The 16,021-nt window shown below is 41.0% G+C and overlaps 1 protein-coding gene across 17 annotated transcripts in view; it reads left to right on the forward strand.

Moving 5' to 3' along the window:
* GPD2 (glycerol-3-phosphate dehydrogenase 2) overlaps window positions 1–16,021 on the forward strand; it is a 168,126-nt gene that overhangs the window by 33,181 nt on the left and 118,924 nt on the right. For 3 of the 17 annotated variants that reach the window (XM_074009136.1, XM_074009140.1, XM_045367097.3), the window contains exon 2: window positions 5,473–5,567. The exons of 13 other annotated variants lie outside the window; for them this stretch is intronic. The gene's annotated coding sequence lies outside the window, so the exon portion shown is untranslated. Of the gene's footprint in view, window positions 1–5,472; window positions 5,568–12,013; window positions 12,129–16,021 lie in introns of all 17 variants that reach the window. One more of the 17 variants, XM_065525503.2, reaches the window with a different exon arrangement.

The following is a 16,021-nucleotide window of genomic DNA, read 5'->3' on the forward strand; positions in this document are numbered from 1 at the left end:
TACTCTGTGTCTAGCTCAAGGTCTGTAAATACACCAATCAGTACACTGTATCTAGCTAACCTAGTGGGGACTTGGAGAACTTTTCTGTCTAGCATTCTGTGTCTAGCTCAAGGATTGTAAACGCACCAATCAGCACTCTGTGTCTAGCTCAGGAATTGTAAATGCACAAATCAGGACCCTGTCAAAATGGACCAATCAGCTCTCTGTAAAATGGACCAATCAACAGGATGTGGGTGGGGTCAGATAAGGGAATAAAAGCAGGCTGTGGGAGGCAGCCAGTGGCAACTTGCTGTGATCCCCTTTCACGCTGAGGAAGGTTTGTTTTATTCTTTACAATAAATCTTGCTGCTGCTCACTCTTTCGGTCTACGCTGTAACACTCACTGTGAAGGTCAGCAGCTTCACTGCTGGTATCAGCGAGACCAGGAACCCACCAGAAGGAAGAAACTGCAGGCACATCTGAACATCTGAAGGGATAAACCTCAGACTATCATCTTTAAGAACTGTAACACTCACTGTGAGGGTCCACGCTTCATTCTTGAAGTCAGTGAGACCAAGAACCCACAAATTCCAGACACAAAATGACCACAAACTTGGTGGCTTAAAACAATGGAAATTTATTCGCTCCTGATGCAGGAGGCCAGAAATCTGAAGTCAGTTTCATTGTGCCAAAATCAAGGAGTTAGCAGGATATGCTCCTTTCTGAGGAGTGAATCTGGTTCTTAACTCTTTAACTCCTTCATGTTCTGGTGGCTTCTGGCATTCCCTGGCTGTGGCTGCGTGATTCCTGTCTCTACTTCTGTGGTCACATCATTGCGTTCTCATCTGTATCAAATCACCCTCTGTCTTCCTCTTACAAGGATGTAAAGTGATTACATTTAGGGCTCCCCCTGGTGATTCAGAATAACCTTTCCCTCGGTGTTAATTTAATCACATTGGTGAAAAAAAAAATTTTTTTTTGGCCTAACATTCACAGTTTCCAGGGATTAGGATGAGATGTGTTGTGGGCGTCATTATTTAACCTACTGCAGTGTTTTAAGAGAAGCTTTAAAAAATAGCAAGGGCTGGACCCTATAGGTCTTTATAATCCAAGGTGAGATGTTTAGATTTCATTCTGGGGTGCTAGAAACAATTAGAGGATTATATGGAGGCAAGAGAAATTGTGTGGTTTTACCGTAAAATAGTCTTAATTTTTTTTATGGTACATTTCCAAGAAGAAAAGTTAAACTAAAATTAATTAATTAAAAGCTTAATTTCTCCCCAACAAGAGAGTATTGTGTAAATGCTAAGAAGATTTTGTTGGGTAGAGTTGAGGTTTGGAGGGCCACAAACAATTGTATAATATGCAGCATTTTTTCACTTGCCAAGAAGCAACTGTGAGTGATATTGCTCCCATTGAGAATACATGCTGTCAAAGACTATGCTGGCTGCTACTAGTAAACAGAATATGGGAAGTGGGGGTTGGTCCATTTGAGAACTGAGAACTTATTATTGAGAACTTATTATTGGATGGACAACCATTGTATTAAAGATAGAAAGAAGTGGGCTGGGCGCGGTGGCTTATGCCCGTAATCCCAGCGCTTTGGGAGGCTGAGGGGGGTGTTATCACTTGAGGCTGGGAGTTTGAGACCAACCTGGCCAGCATGGAGAAACTCCATCTCTACTAAATATACAAAAAAAAAAAAAAAAAATTAGCCGGGCATGGTAGCACATGCATGTAATCCCAGGTACTAGGGAGGTTGAGGGAAGAGAGTCACTTGAACCTGGGAGGTGGAGGTTGCAGTGAGCCGAGATCGTGCCACCGCACTCCAACCTGGGTGACAGAGAGACTCTGTCTCAAAGAGCAAAAGGATAGAAAGAAGTGGATAGATTTAGGATATAATTTTGAGATAGAGTTAGTTGGGCGAACTTGACTGCTAGATTATTTGGAGGAAAGGAAAAAGAATAAAACAAAGGCTTGCATTTTTTATTTGAGCAGCTGACCCACTTACTGAGAAGGGGCGGGCTGGGAGAGAGGCAGACTTGATGGAAGATAGAAAGTGTTCTGCTTTGGCTAAGTTTGAAGTGATTATTAGCTATTCCTTTGGAGATGTCAGACCATTGGGTGAATGGGGTTTGGAGATTCTGAGAGAAGTTTGGCTGAGAATACAGACTTAGGAATTATTTGCATATAGGTTATATTTGATACTGGATGGAGTTATCTACAGAGAATGTATATAGAGAGAAGCAGGCCACTGAGCAACTGTTATATAGAAGAGGAGGAGGAGTTGCCAGTGGGATAGGAACGAAAGCAGAAGAGCGTGGTGTCTCTGAGGCTAAGAGTTCAAAACATATTAAAAAAGAGATGGTTCTACTATGTTAATTATAGAGATTACATTTGGTGAAATGAGGTAATTTGTGATTTTGACAATTTGACATACAGTTTAAGAAGAGAGGCTGGGATAAAGTTTATTGGATTGAATTGTGGAAGTGGAGACAGTGCTTATAGACAACTCTTTCAAGAAGTTTTGTTATGAAGGAAAGCAGAGAAGTGGAACAGTTCTTGGAAGACAATATTGGTCAAGAGAGGGTTTGTTAGAACTAGAGGATAATACAGTGAATTTCTATACTGACAAAATGATTAAGTAGAGAAGAGGAGCTGATGAAGGTAGGAGAGAGTGATAGGTAATTGTTGAAGAGCAAAATTTTTGAAGAGCCGTGAAGGAAGGGGATCTAGTGTACAAATAGAATGGTTGGTCTTTACTTGAAACCGGCACATTTTATTAGTAAAAAGAAGGACTGCAGAGAGAATGAGTACAGAGGTGGATAAGTCATCATTTGGGTGGTGGGAAGATGGAATTTTTACCTAGTTGCGTCTACTTTCCCAGTGAAGTGTGATGATTTTGGGGTGTGGAGGGGTGAAACAGGTTTGGGAAAAGAGATTGGAAATGGCTATTTTGAAACATCCTGGGGAAATGTAATATGATTGTGGGTCAGTGTGGATTGCACATTACTGATTTGCAGCTATGAATTTAAATTGAGACCAGTTGTGGTTACGTGTTTTTTCCCAGGCGATTTCTTCAGCTGTTTGGGTGGAGATGTGAAACAGGCAGATAGTTGGGTTTAACCGGTTTGGGGATTTGCCGAGTTAGAATGAAGCATGAAGAGAGGAGCAAGGGAGTTAAGGGTGCTTGGAAGGGAGAAATTACAATGATGGACCTAATTTATTCTAAGCTAGGCAGCAGGAGAAGTGACTGATAGTGAAGCAAATAGTAGGGTCAGCGAAGGGCCAGATAATGCCAAGACGGTGGAATGGAAATTCCAGATTACAATAGATAAACTGAAGAAAGAGAAGGTAGTGTTTACAGTGTGGGGTGCTTGAGGCTGGAGTCTGCGGAGTTGATATAGTGAGGATGCCCAATTCAGAGGTTATGATAATGAGGTAGGGTTAAAGCAAAGGTCATCAGAGGTGAGGTGGTTGAGGAATTGGAGCCTTCATGTAGTTGTAGAAAACAGCAATGATGGCCAGGCCTGTAATCCCAGCACTTTGGGAGGCTGAGGCGGGTGGATCACCTGAGGTCAGGAGTTTGAGACCAGCCTGGCTAACACGGCGAAACTCTGTCTCTACTAAAAATACAAAAATTAGCTGGGCATGGTGGTGGGCACCTGTAATCCCAGCTACTTGGGAGGCTGAGGCAGGAGAATCGCTTGAACCCAGGAAATGGAGGTTGCAGTGAGCTAAGATCGCTCCACTTCTCTGCCGCCTGGGCGACAAAGCGAGACTGTCTCAAAAACAAAAAACAAAAAAAAGAAAACTGCAATGATGAAGACGGATGAGTTTGGAAAGGGAAATAGGTGTGAAGGTCATCAGCAAATGAGGGGAAATAGCAGTAGATGGGTAGGTGACAGCGAGAAGGGATAATGGGTGGTAAAGTCTAGTGGCATAAACTTCAGACAGGTAAGACTTTTGAAAGAGGATTGGAGAGAAATTAGAAGGTGAGCTGGAGAGACACATAATCCACCTCTAGGTTAGGGGATCTTGGGGATATGAACAGAGTTGTTACTCAAAGTATTTAACAGCTCGTATGAAATGGTAACCTGCTGTTGTAGGTCTTCCATCAGGAGCAGGATTCTGGGGGCCTTTTGTGAAGCTAGATATTAACTCTTTAATCTCTTGATCATAACTAATTGTCAACCGGTTGAGAGGTATTTTGATACGTTAGCAACTGCCATAGCCATCCTTTATACTGGCTGAAACTAGACTTAAGTATGAGAATATAGGGCCATGTGTGGTGTCTCAGGCCTGTAATCTCAGTGCTTTGGTACGCCAAATGGGAGGATTACTTGAGGCCAGGAGTTCTAGACCAGCCAGGGCAACATAGTGAGACTTTATCTCTATGGGGAAAAAAAAAAAAGTGAAAATATAACCAAGCTTCTCTTTATAGGATACTGGGAAAACAGTGTTATTAGGGCTCAGCCTCCGAAATTCAGGTTAAATCTTACTTTCTTTGTGTTTTCAAGTTTTAGTTTGGTGAAAGGAACACTCAGAGAAGAGACTATAATGGAGTTTGCTGGGGATAGGGAAGATGAGAGGTGGGGCAGATTGGTCTTCTGGTGATGACTGAGGAAAAGAGGGCTGTGGAGCATGCTAGGGTTAGTCCGGGTGATGTCTTGGGGGAAATTGGGTAGGGACCATGTGGCAGCTCCTGTTGCGTAGTGGCCAGGGGTGAGCAAAAGCTTTCTTAGAGTGTCTGTAGCCCAGGTCATCTCCTGAAGACGTAGTGGCCAGTTGGAGTATAGAGGCCTTCTTGGCGACCAGCTGCTTTTTGGTGGCTAATATCATGAGGCGCTCTTAGGGCCTCTTCTCAGCCAGGATGGTGGTGTAACCCTTGGGGGAGAGAAAGGGGTCTTCTGTTTGAAGAACTAGGGACTGCCGCTCCCCGGGAGCAGTCATCTTAGCAACTCTCCCTCCAAAATGGATTTGGACTTTGTGCTGTCCCCTCTGTTATGACTGTCGTTGTCTTAGTATGGGCTCTCAGGAGTTGCATCCAGTTTCCTGACTGCCCTGAATCCAGTCTTCTGATTTCCTTACTCCCAGATTCACATTCTTTTAGTTTATCTCTCAAGACTGCTCTGGAAAATTAGGAATGAGGGAATGGTCTTTTAAGTTCAACCATGCTTCTATCTAATCCTACTAGGAATGTTGTGAAGATGAATGTAACACATATAAATTGACTAGCACAGTCCTTATAACACAGTATGTAGCCAAAACATACGCTTAAAAGCCTTTGTGGACAATCCTTTGTCTAATGACAAAGTTCAAATTCCTTTAACTCATATATAAGATTTCCAGTGATTTTTCTGCCTTGCTCCATTTGAGTTTCATCACCTCCTTACTTATGATTACTAATTCCACCCTTCGCCCTAGTCAGACCACACCCTCTTGTTCTTGAAAATGATATATTCTCTCATACCATTATGTCTTTGCTCATAGTCGCTCTGGATACAGTAAACCTTCACCGTTAAAGTTAAATATTGCCTTCCATAGAAACCTCCCCTGATGCTTCCTGCCTTCTCTTTCCTTCAGGGGTAAGTACTCCCTTAGCCTCTTATTCTTATTTGTATCATTTGTGTTTGTGTTAGAATGCTCCTCTCTAAGCTATTAGTTTCTTAAAGGCAGAAACCAGTAAGTGATTCATCTTTGTTTGCCCATGGTCTAATACAGTAGGTGCCCCACAAATGTTTGTTGAGTAAATTAAAACTCACTGCATATTTGAATTTCTATGTTGCCTTTGTTTGGTTAAATCTAAATTATATTTTATATGTCTTTTTTTCTTTTTTTCACTTCTTTTTTTTTAAAAGTGCAGGAAAATTTTCTAATGAAGTAGTAGATGAGTGCAGAAAAAAACTAATGTCCGTGTAGTTATTTAAGATGGGAAGCAGACTTCATCCTGTGTTCTTTTCCTTCCACTGAATGACTTTTACTGCTGGATTTATCCAGTGATTTTGCTCGCCATTGCCATTGTTTTTTGGTGAATTGTAATCATTAACGTTTTTCAGTGGTACACCAAAGAAATGCAAACAAATGTGATTTTCTGGTTGTTTAATTGGGCATTTTCTAGTGCCCACTTAAAATTATAGGATTGGAGTATGGAGCCTTCTAGAATATTGGTTAAAAGTCTAGTCCTTTAGGTCTCTTCAAATGTTGGTCTTCTTGGGCCAGGCGCAGTGGCCCACATCTATAACCCTAGCACTTTGGGAGGTTGAGGTGGGCGGATCACCTGAGGTCAGGAGTTTGAGACCAGTCTGGCCAACATGGCAAAACCTTGTCTCTACAAAAATACAAAAATTAGTTGCGTGTGGTGGCACATGACTGTAATCCCAGCTTCTTGGGAGGCCGAGGTGGGAGAATTGCTTGAACTTGGAAGGTGGAGGTTGCAGAAATCATGCCACTGTGCTCCAGCCTGGGCAATGGAGTGAGACTCTGTCTCAAAAAAAAAAAAAAAAAAAAGTTGGTCTTCTTGATCCTACATGAACTAATTAATTCTGTATTCCAAGAATTAAGATAATGTAAATCAGATGGCAGCAGAATGAATCAGGTAAGAGTGGGAAGGGCAAATGTGAAATGAGGGGGCAGGAGTGAGTCACTCTTTAGTGTAGATGGATAGGGAATGCTGGAAAGGGGAGGGTGAAGGTGGGTTGTGGGTTGTGGGAGAGTCTGAGCAATAAGGAGATGGTGTAGCATGGGTAAAGGTGGTTTGAGCAACACAGTGGTTAGCATGCTCTGTGGTTAGCATGCTCTGCATGAGTGACCAAGCAAGGCCCATTTTGGCACTTGAGACGGGGTCACTGACCCTCGTTCCCTGGTTCTTATTGTAAGGTTAACCAAAGATGCAGTGTATGCTTTTATATTTTGAGATTAGGGTATCATTCTAGAAGGGACACATTCTTGAGAAATAGCTTGATTTCTTTAAAAAAAAAAAAAAAAAAAAAAAGAAAACCTGACTCCTAGACTATTTCCATGGCATTTTGTTGTTTTTATTAGTATTTTTTCCTAAGGTGCTTAGATGGTGTCCAGAGTTTGTGATAGAGCCAGAAAGCAACTCCCCACCTTCTCTGAACTAAAAATAAATACCAAGAAGTACTATTTTAAATAGAGGACCAGAAACTACTCATATGGGTCAAAGTTGTCCCAATGACTTGGGTTGACTCAGGTCACAAACCTTTGCTCAGGCTTCTTACAGGGAATATTTTTAATCTGCCAACTGACAGACTACTAGAGATAAAGGTATAAACGTTGGACTCCACATGATTAGATCCTGACCTGAAGTGAAAATCCTCTTGCCTCCTTCTGACCTCTGTAACAGGTAACCTGTGACCCGGAAATAGATCTGCATTAGATGTTGGGCTTGATATGGATTTATTGTTGATAGAGCACTCTGAAATAAGAGTGTCCATTCTATTTGAGTGAATGTTTATTTGGTTGAAAGATGCTAGAGAGTTGGCCGGGCGCGGTGGCTCAAGCCTGTAATCCCAGCACTTTGGGAGGCCGAGGCGGGTGGATCACGAGGTCAGGAGATCGAGACTATCCTGGCTAACATGGTGAAACCCCGTCTCTACTAAAAATACAAAAAAAAAAAAAAAAAAAAACTAGCCGGGCGTTGTGGCGGGTGCCTGTAGTCTCAGCTACTTGGGAGGCTGAGGCGGGAGAATGGCGTGAACCCGGGAGGCGGAGCTTGCAGTGAGCCAAGATCACGCCACTGCACTCCAGCCTGGGAGACACAGCGAGACTCCGTCTCAAAAAAAAGAAAAAAAAAAAAAAAAAAAAAAGAAAGATGCTAGAGATATGTCAGAAGAGGCTGCCTGCGTGTGTCTTTTCAGGGAAACAATGGAATTTATTTCCCTAACCTGTGAATGTTAAGTGTACCTGGTTGTTCAGAACGAAGTGCTGATTAGGCCAAAGCAGGGTTGTGGCCGGATGGAAATTGGTTGCTTTTGCTCTCTCTTGTAACAATAGTCTTCTATATCCCGATTCTACGTGCAAATGTGCACGATGTGTGAAAAGGCCAGAGCTTATTGTAGATTCTCAGTAATGTTATGTATTAGCAGTGGGAGTTGTTGGATAGCAGATGTGTTTTTGTGCTTCATTTACATGACCTCAAATTCTCAGTATAACTTGTGACAAAGGTGAGATTTTATAAATGAGGAAACTAAAGCTCATAGTCACATAACTAGTTAGTGGCTAAGTTAGAATTCACCCAGGGCTGTCTGTGTTCTTCTGTCTCCTACACTGGCCGCCTCCTGTACTGAATGTTCTCCTGGGGGTCATTGGTGTCATTTGAATATGCCAAGGACAGCACCCTGTGACTGGCAGGTCCCTGGCTGTGCCTGTAGGAGTAGCTGTGTTCCTGCAGGCAAGTACTAAATTATCACAGGGTGGGGAGAGAGAGGGAATGTTGACCCCCAGTTTAGGATGGTCTGTTTCTTCTCTGTGCATCCGTGGACCTCCTTTAGGGCCTGGCACAATGGAGGGGCCCCCTGGGTGTGTTAACTAAAGAGATTCTGTAGTTATGGAGTTGAAATTTGGGAAACACCAAATTCCAGGAAGGTGGATCAGCTTTGCAGTTTCTGGTTTGATTTGTTGTTGGGATTTCCAGTGTTGCATTAAAACTGTAAATCCCTGAGAGGCTGTAATGTGCAATAACTAAAAATGTAGGGCAAGTTTAGGTGCAGCTTAACTCAAGCTTAAATGGTTATTGTGTCTCTTGCTCAAGGCAAATTCATTTTAGTTAGGGTGGAGATTTTTTCAGAATGAGGTAGATAATTCTGTGGCATTTTCCAGTTCTTATTCAAAGATTCCTAATACATTGTAAAGGCAAACTATTCTTTTTCTTTTTTTATGTGGGTCTTTTACTGTAGTTCATTAAAGATGAGAAAAGTTGTATAACGGGAAAATCACTCAAGTAATGGTCAGATGATATGGGATTTGGTCAAATGTCAGCTATCCATCTGCATGGTGCTCCTTGGAATTCTTTTTTTCAAGTCTCTTTCTATCATATGCGTATACACACACATTTTTTTTTTTCTAATTACAAGTATAGTTCATGCTTATTTTAGAAATCTAGAAAATAATGCACACAAGGAAGAAAATAAAAATGATTCATAATACTACCATTCAAAGATGAGATTTTTAACATTTTTGAGTATATTCTTCTAGCCTTCACTTGTGAGTATATATGTGTATGCACATATACTTTAAAACAGAAATATATATATGTATATGTATACACATAGAGACACTGTTTTATTTACTTTTGTTCTCTTCATATTTAATTTTCTACTTGTCCATTACCCCATCTCTATCCAGAGTGTAATTAACGCAGAAAGGATTAATTCCTACAAGGTAAAGAAATTCTAGAATGTCTAATTTATTTAAGGGTGTCCACTTATTTTTAGATTTTTCTTTATTATGATTCTCTTCAGTATGGAGGTGTTGCTTTTTCAAGTCAGAGGAGGTTAAGGGGATGTTGATGGCAGTCATTTGGCATGGTGAGTGACTTACCCCTACTGTCCAGTTTAGATGGGAAAAATGGCAGAAGGCCTTGGAGTGCCAAAGGCCAGGGTTATGGGTCCAGCAGTGCCATGAAAAAGGGAATATAGGCCAGGTACGGTGGCTCATGCCTATTATCCCAGCACTTTGAGAGGCCGAGGTGGGCAGATCACAAGGTCAGGAGATCGAGACCATCCTGGCCAACATGGTGAAACCTACTAGAAACTACTAAAAACACAAAAATTAGCTGGGCATGGTGGTGCGTGCCTGTAATCCCAGCTGTTCGGGAGGCTGATGCAGGAGAATCGCTTGAACCAGGGAGTCGGAGGTTGCAGTGAGCCGAGATCGTGCCACTGCACTCCAGCCTGGTGGCAGAGCAAGACTCCATCTCAAAATAAATAAATAAATAAATAAAATAAAAAGGGAATATATAGACGATCTCAATCTTTTATGTGAGGACACTGAAGTCCAGGGAAGTTTGTTCAGGCTGAGACTATTGTAGGGTAGACTGACATTGCTGAGTGCCCATTCTGTGATCTCTGCAGAACACTTGGCTGCCACTGAGTATTATCTGAAAAGCACGCCATGTTGCTGGTAGCTGCTAGACGAATGACCGAAGGAGTAGGCTCAAGTGCACTAGGTGAGGTCAGGCCTGAAGGTCATTGGATTGATACTGGAACCTGGCATTTTGACAGGAATCCTATTAGAAATGCCACTTAGTCACTTGCCTCCTGACTGCTTCATGGTAGGAACAGAGGCTCAAACTATGGCCAAAATTTTTTGGATTAAGTTTAAGTTTTACTTAATATTATCCCAATTTTATCTCAGACATTTTCTCAAAATTATTTCAAAATTTATAGTTGAAGAGAGGCTGTTGAGTATAAATTGCTCATGTACTCTGCTGAATTCCATCAGCTATGTGATTTGACTGACAACAGTGCGATCCTAGCCCACTGGGGTCTGGTGAATTGCATCTGCTCAGCCAGAGTGTTCCTTGAGCTGGAGTTGAAATGAATGGCCCTTTAGTTTCCAGTGTGATGCCAACACTCAGGCAATTGACTTTTCCTCTTCAGGCTCCAATAGGGGGAAAATTATGAAATAAAATGGGGATAGGCCAAGCATCCTCAAGATTCAAACCCATAAATATAAATAAGTGTAATTAATCATATGCAGTCTCTCTTGCCTATTAAATCTATACTCAACTGGGTCAGTAAGCTTCACACAGCTCTCAGCTTCCTGGCCTGTGGTTAGTGGGAAATGTTCTGGGTGCCTCAGCCTTTTGAGATGTGACATAGGGTTCTTTTCTAATACGGGTCCAGAATCAGTTCAAATTATAAAGAGTTGTGGGGCAAGAAAAGTCACCTGCAAACAACCCCAGCCCAAGGGGAAATAGAAATACAAAAAAGATTTCTGCTGTTGGCGTTTAAGAGGCTCTCTTAGTTGACACTGTCTGTTCATTGTTACTAGCCTGTTAGACTGAATGAGATGAACAGTCTTTCAAGTATGTAAGTTCAATACATATTTACATTCAAGTTTATCCGAAAAGTATTTGTTTCCCTGTTATAGAATCTTGTTTTTGATTGCAGTTGGCATTTTTGCTTGTTTTCTCATTTAATTTGTTAACTCTTTCCCCCTCTCCCGTTGTGTCCTTTTTTCTGTACTTGCATCTACTCATTATGAACATGGCTAATGGTATCCTAATGAAAAAACAACTCTCTCTCTCTCTCGTCTCCTGGGGGTCATTGGTGTCATGTGAATATGCCAAGGACAGCACCCTGTGACTGGCAGGTCCCTGGCTGTGCCTGTAGGAGTAGCTGTGTTCCTGTAGGCAAGCAGCAGATTATCACTCTCTCTCTCGCTCTCTTTTTTTTTTTTTTTTGAGAGAGGGTCTCACTCTGTTGCCCAGGGTGGAGTGCAGTGGTGAGATCTCGGCTCACTGTAGCCTTGACCTTCCAGGCTCTACTTTTACTCTTATTACCCTAAAAGGCATCCTCTATACTGCAGCTAGGGCATTTCTTCCTTTCTTTCTGAAATATAAATTTCATTGTATCATTGTACTGATTAAAATCCTCCACTGACTTTTTCTGTTTGTTTATGAGATAGTGTCTCACTTTGTCACCCAGGTTGGTGTGATCATGGCTCACTGTAGCCTCCAACTCCTGTGCTCAAGCAATCCTCCTGCCTCAGCCTCCTGAGTAGCTGGGACTTGTTACCATGCCCGGCTAATTTTTCTATTTTTTGTAGGGACAGCGTCTCACTGTGTTACCTAGGCTAGTCTCAAACTCCTGACCTCAAGCGATCCTCCCACCTTGGCCTCCCCAAGTGTTGGGATTACAGGCATAAGCCACCACATCCAGCCTATGTCAGTTATCCTCTAACCTATTATTTCATCTTTATTTGTTCCTAGTAATTCTCACTTTCAAAATATTTAATTTTTATATTTGTTTACATGTTTATTTTTGTCTCTTCCAATCCATGAGAGTAGAGGAATTCCCAGGCCTTGGAACAGTGCTGGGGATCTACCAGGCATTCAGTCAGTCCCAGTTGAATGAATGTATGTTACCTGAACCAATGCTTCTCTTCCTGTCTTCTCCACTTGGGTAGGTCCTTCAGGGATACTTTCCTGAGTATTTGATGGAACTCTTGCTTTGGTTATATTCTAAGACATTACAATTTTAATCTTTCCTTTGCTAATGGCATGTTTTTAATAAGCCAGTTCTCAAGGAATTTTCGTTTTTTAGGAGCAGCAGATGGGTTTTTTGGGTCCATTTATCTGCAAACATTTCTTTAAATCAAGGAGAGCATAGAAAAACTACCCATTGGGTAGTTAGTTTCATTCACAGCGTGTATAGCAAAATCCAGATGTTTTATGGTAGGCTCCACTAACCTGAAACACATAAAAGAAGGGGGTAAAAAGGTCCCTGAAAAGTTAGAGCCAGAACATTGAAAACCAAGTGTTAAAATTCTAGTAAGTAGCTCCTTTAGCCTTGCTTAGAGCTATTTACTTGTATTTGAAACACAGTTAACTAACTTGGCCCTCATTTTTCTAACCACAGTGGTAACAATGATAAGTTAATGGGTGCAGCACACCAACATGGCACATGTATACATATGCAACAAACCTGCACATTGTGTACGTGTACCCTAGAACTTAAAAGTATAATAATAATAAAAAAAGAAGTGATCTCAAAGATAAACAGGGAAGATTATCATCAGCCTGATAGTTTGGAAGAAACAGGAAAATTTTATAAAGCTGAGAGAGGAAGAATTCATACAGGAACAGACTGGGGCTTGGGACCACAAAGTAAAGGAGTTAATAGTGTTATCAATCCTACTATTCCTGAGGCCATCACCTTATCATAGCATGTACATATGGATGGCTGTGAGTCATCAATAATTGAATTCATGGTTAATATTCTTTATTTAAAAAGCCAAAGTGTGACTTACGTTTTTGAAATATAGTATTTTAACCCAAAAGAATACAGAATTTTTTTTTTTTTTTTTTTAACTGTGTACTCCACTCAGATGTAAACTCTTGGAATGCAGGGATTTTTTTGTGTGTGTTCTCAGTTGTTTGCTCAGTGCCTGACACATGATGGATGATCAGTAAATAATTATTGAATAAAACCATGAATGCAAATTTTAATTATCTAGCAGTGCTCAATAAATAGGACATTAAGAGAATGCCACATTTAATGCATGAGGGTTGTTTTCCCCTCTGCATCTATTGAATGAGGAAAAACCATAAAGTAATAAACTTTTAAAGTTAAAATAGCTTTGGACATTTTGAAGGCTAACTCATATATAGTTGGAGTGAGGATCAGCAAGTTCAAGTGATTTGCCTGAAATCACAGAGGAAGTTAGTGGAAGAGACAGAATTACAAGGGAGTCTTTCCTTCCAGAATACCCCCTGGTGATTTTCTTTTTTAATTTAGAGTTTTAGGAATACAATATAGAGAATTATATATTTTTGGGAAAGAATATAGAGTTCTTTTTTTAAAAAAAAAAAGATCAATGACAGCTTTAAAAGGAAAATTGAGTGGAACCCTTTATTTTCTCTATTTATGCTATATAAATTTTAGACCTGTCATATCTGTGGTATTAGCTGTGTAATGTTGAAACCCAGCATCTTACGCACAATGACTAGACTATAGTACTTGAATGCTTTTCATGAGGGGGTGTACCAGCCCTTTTAAAAAGAAAAGAAATATCTTTTTCTTTAGTTTGGAAAGGATGCGTCATTCAACTGGGGAGAGTAAGATCTTATGACCAAGACCATTTTAGCCAAAATGACTGAGATAGAAATACAACTTTCGTTATTATTTTTGCGTCGGTGAAGGAAAACAGTATATTTTCTTCACGTTTTTTGATGTGGGGATGGAGCATTTAGGAAATACATTGTTTTCACATACTTTAAATGGGAATTTTGTTAGCAGTATGAATTACTTCAATCTGTTTCGCTCATCTGATTCTTATTTCCTTAATGAGTCAGATATTTTTAGGAAGTGGAATCAGTAAGCTAAATATTCTAATACGTGGTTATTTTGACTACAGTACATCTCAGGTTTCCTTTTTCATGTATGCATTGTATCTGTGCTTTGGCTCTTTGTTGTAGTTCCATTTATACTTGTGGATTATTAGATGTATGAGGAGTAAATTTTACATGTAAATTTCAACAGGTTATAGGAGAAAAAATAGTACAGGATGGAAAAAGTAGTCAGCTTTGTTTCCTAGGGATCTTCTCGCTGTCAAGGAAACAGAGTGACTGGTCTCCCCACCCCAGCGCACTTCTTGGTCTCTTGTTTTTTTTTTTTTTGAGACGGAGTCTCGCTCTGTCGCCCAGGCTGGAGTGCAGTGGCCGGATCTCAGCTCACTGCAAGCTCCGCCTCCTGGGTTCACGCCATTCTCCTGCCTCAGCCTCCCGAGTAGCTGGGACTACAGGGGCCCGCCACCTCGCCCGGCTAGTATTTTGTATTTTTTTTTTAGTAGAGACGGGGTTTCACCGTGTTAGCCAGGATGGTCTCGATCTCCTGACCTCGTGATCCGCCCGTCTCGGCCTCCCAAAGTGCTGGGATTACAGGCGTGAGCCACCGTGCCCTGCCATTTTCTTCTTGAGTGATAAAAATAATGAACAAACACTAAGAAAATTAAAGTCAGATTTTCAGTTTTGAAAGCTTTTCAGTTATGTTTGTGCTTATTACATTGGAAGCCTAGTTCTCTTCAGATGTAATATCTTCTACATCTGTGCTATTTTAAAAAGAAGAGATTTTAGAACAATAATCTTGAAGTTTCTTAAGATTTTTTTTTTGTCTTCAAAGAAAAATGCCTAATTTAGTAGATAGTCTTTCCTAATTCATAGTGGTATATTTCACATAAATGTACGCTGTTTAAAAACAACAAAACAGATGTCTGATTAAGATCCAGGTAAATGGAAACTTGATTATCTGAAGCACCCTTTTCTCTGAACATGTTATTTAATTGAAATTGTTTTATGGCATATTTCTTCTGAAGAGAGTTAAAGTTCATTATTGCCCTTATATATATAAAACCATTTCATCTGATTCACAGTGCCTCAGCAGTATTTTATAATATCTAAGGCCTTTTTAAAGCACACTAATTTATATGGTGAAGTGGACTTTCTCTTCTTTCTTTTCTTTTCTTTCTTTTTTTTTTAGATGGAGTTTTGCTCTTGTTGCCTAGGCTGCAGTATAGTGGCGTGATCTCGACTCATTGCAACCTCCACCTCCCGGGTTCAAGTGATTCTCCTGCCTCAGCCTCCCAACTAGCTGGAATTAAAGGCATGTACCATGCCCAGCTAATTGTGTATTTTTAGTAGAAGCTGGGTTTCACTATGATGGTCAGGCTGATCTCGAACTCCTGACCTCAGGTGACCCCCTCACCCTGGCCTCCCAAAGTGCTGGGATTATAGGCATGAGCCACCATGCCCGGCGTGGACTTTGTTTTCTTGCAAAACATTTTACAGTATGTATTCAACAGCCATGATTGTCGTTACTCTGTAAGGCTTTGTTAGTTTTAATAAATTTTGAGGGAAGGCTTGATATGTTTTAATCTTAAGACAGACATTTAAAACTCTTTGATTTGCAGCTTATTTTCTAGCAAGGTAAAGGACTTCCTTTCTTCCTTCCTTCCTTCCTTCCTTCAAGGTAAAGGACTTCCTCCCTCCCTCCCTCCCTCCCTCCCTCCCTTCCTTCCTTCCTTCCTTCCTTCCTTCCTTCCTTCCTTCCTTCCTTCCTTCCTTCCGTCCTTCCTTCCGTCCTTCCTTCCGTCCTTCTCTCATTCTATTACCTGTGCTGGAGTGCAGTGGTGCCCTCACAGCTCACTGCAGCCTTGAATTCCTGGGTTCAAACAATCCTCCCACTTCAGTCTCCTGAGTAACTGGTACTACAGGCATGCGCCATCATGCCCAGCTAATTAAAAATACTTTTTTGTAGAGACAGGGTCTCGCTTCCCAGGCTGGTCTTGAACTCCTGGC

The sequence above is a fragment of the Macaca fascicularis genome, chromosome 12 (genome assembly GCF_037993035.2).
Source record: "Macaca fascicularis isolate 582-1 chromosome 12, T2T-MFA8v1.1".
Taxonomy (NCBI): domain Eukaryota; kingdom Metazoa; phylum Chordata; class Mammalia; order Primates; family Cercopithecidae; genus Macaca; species Macaca fascicularis.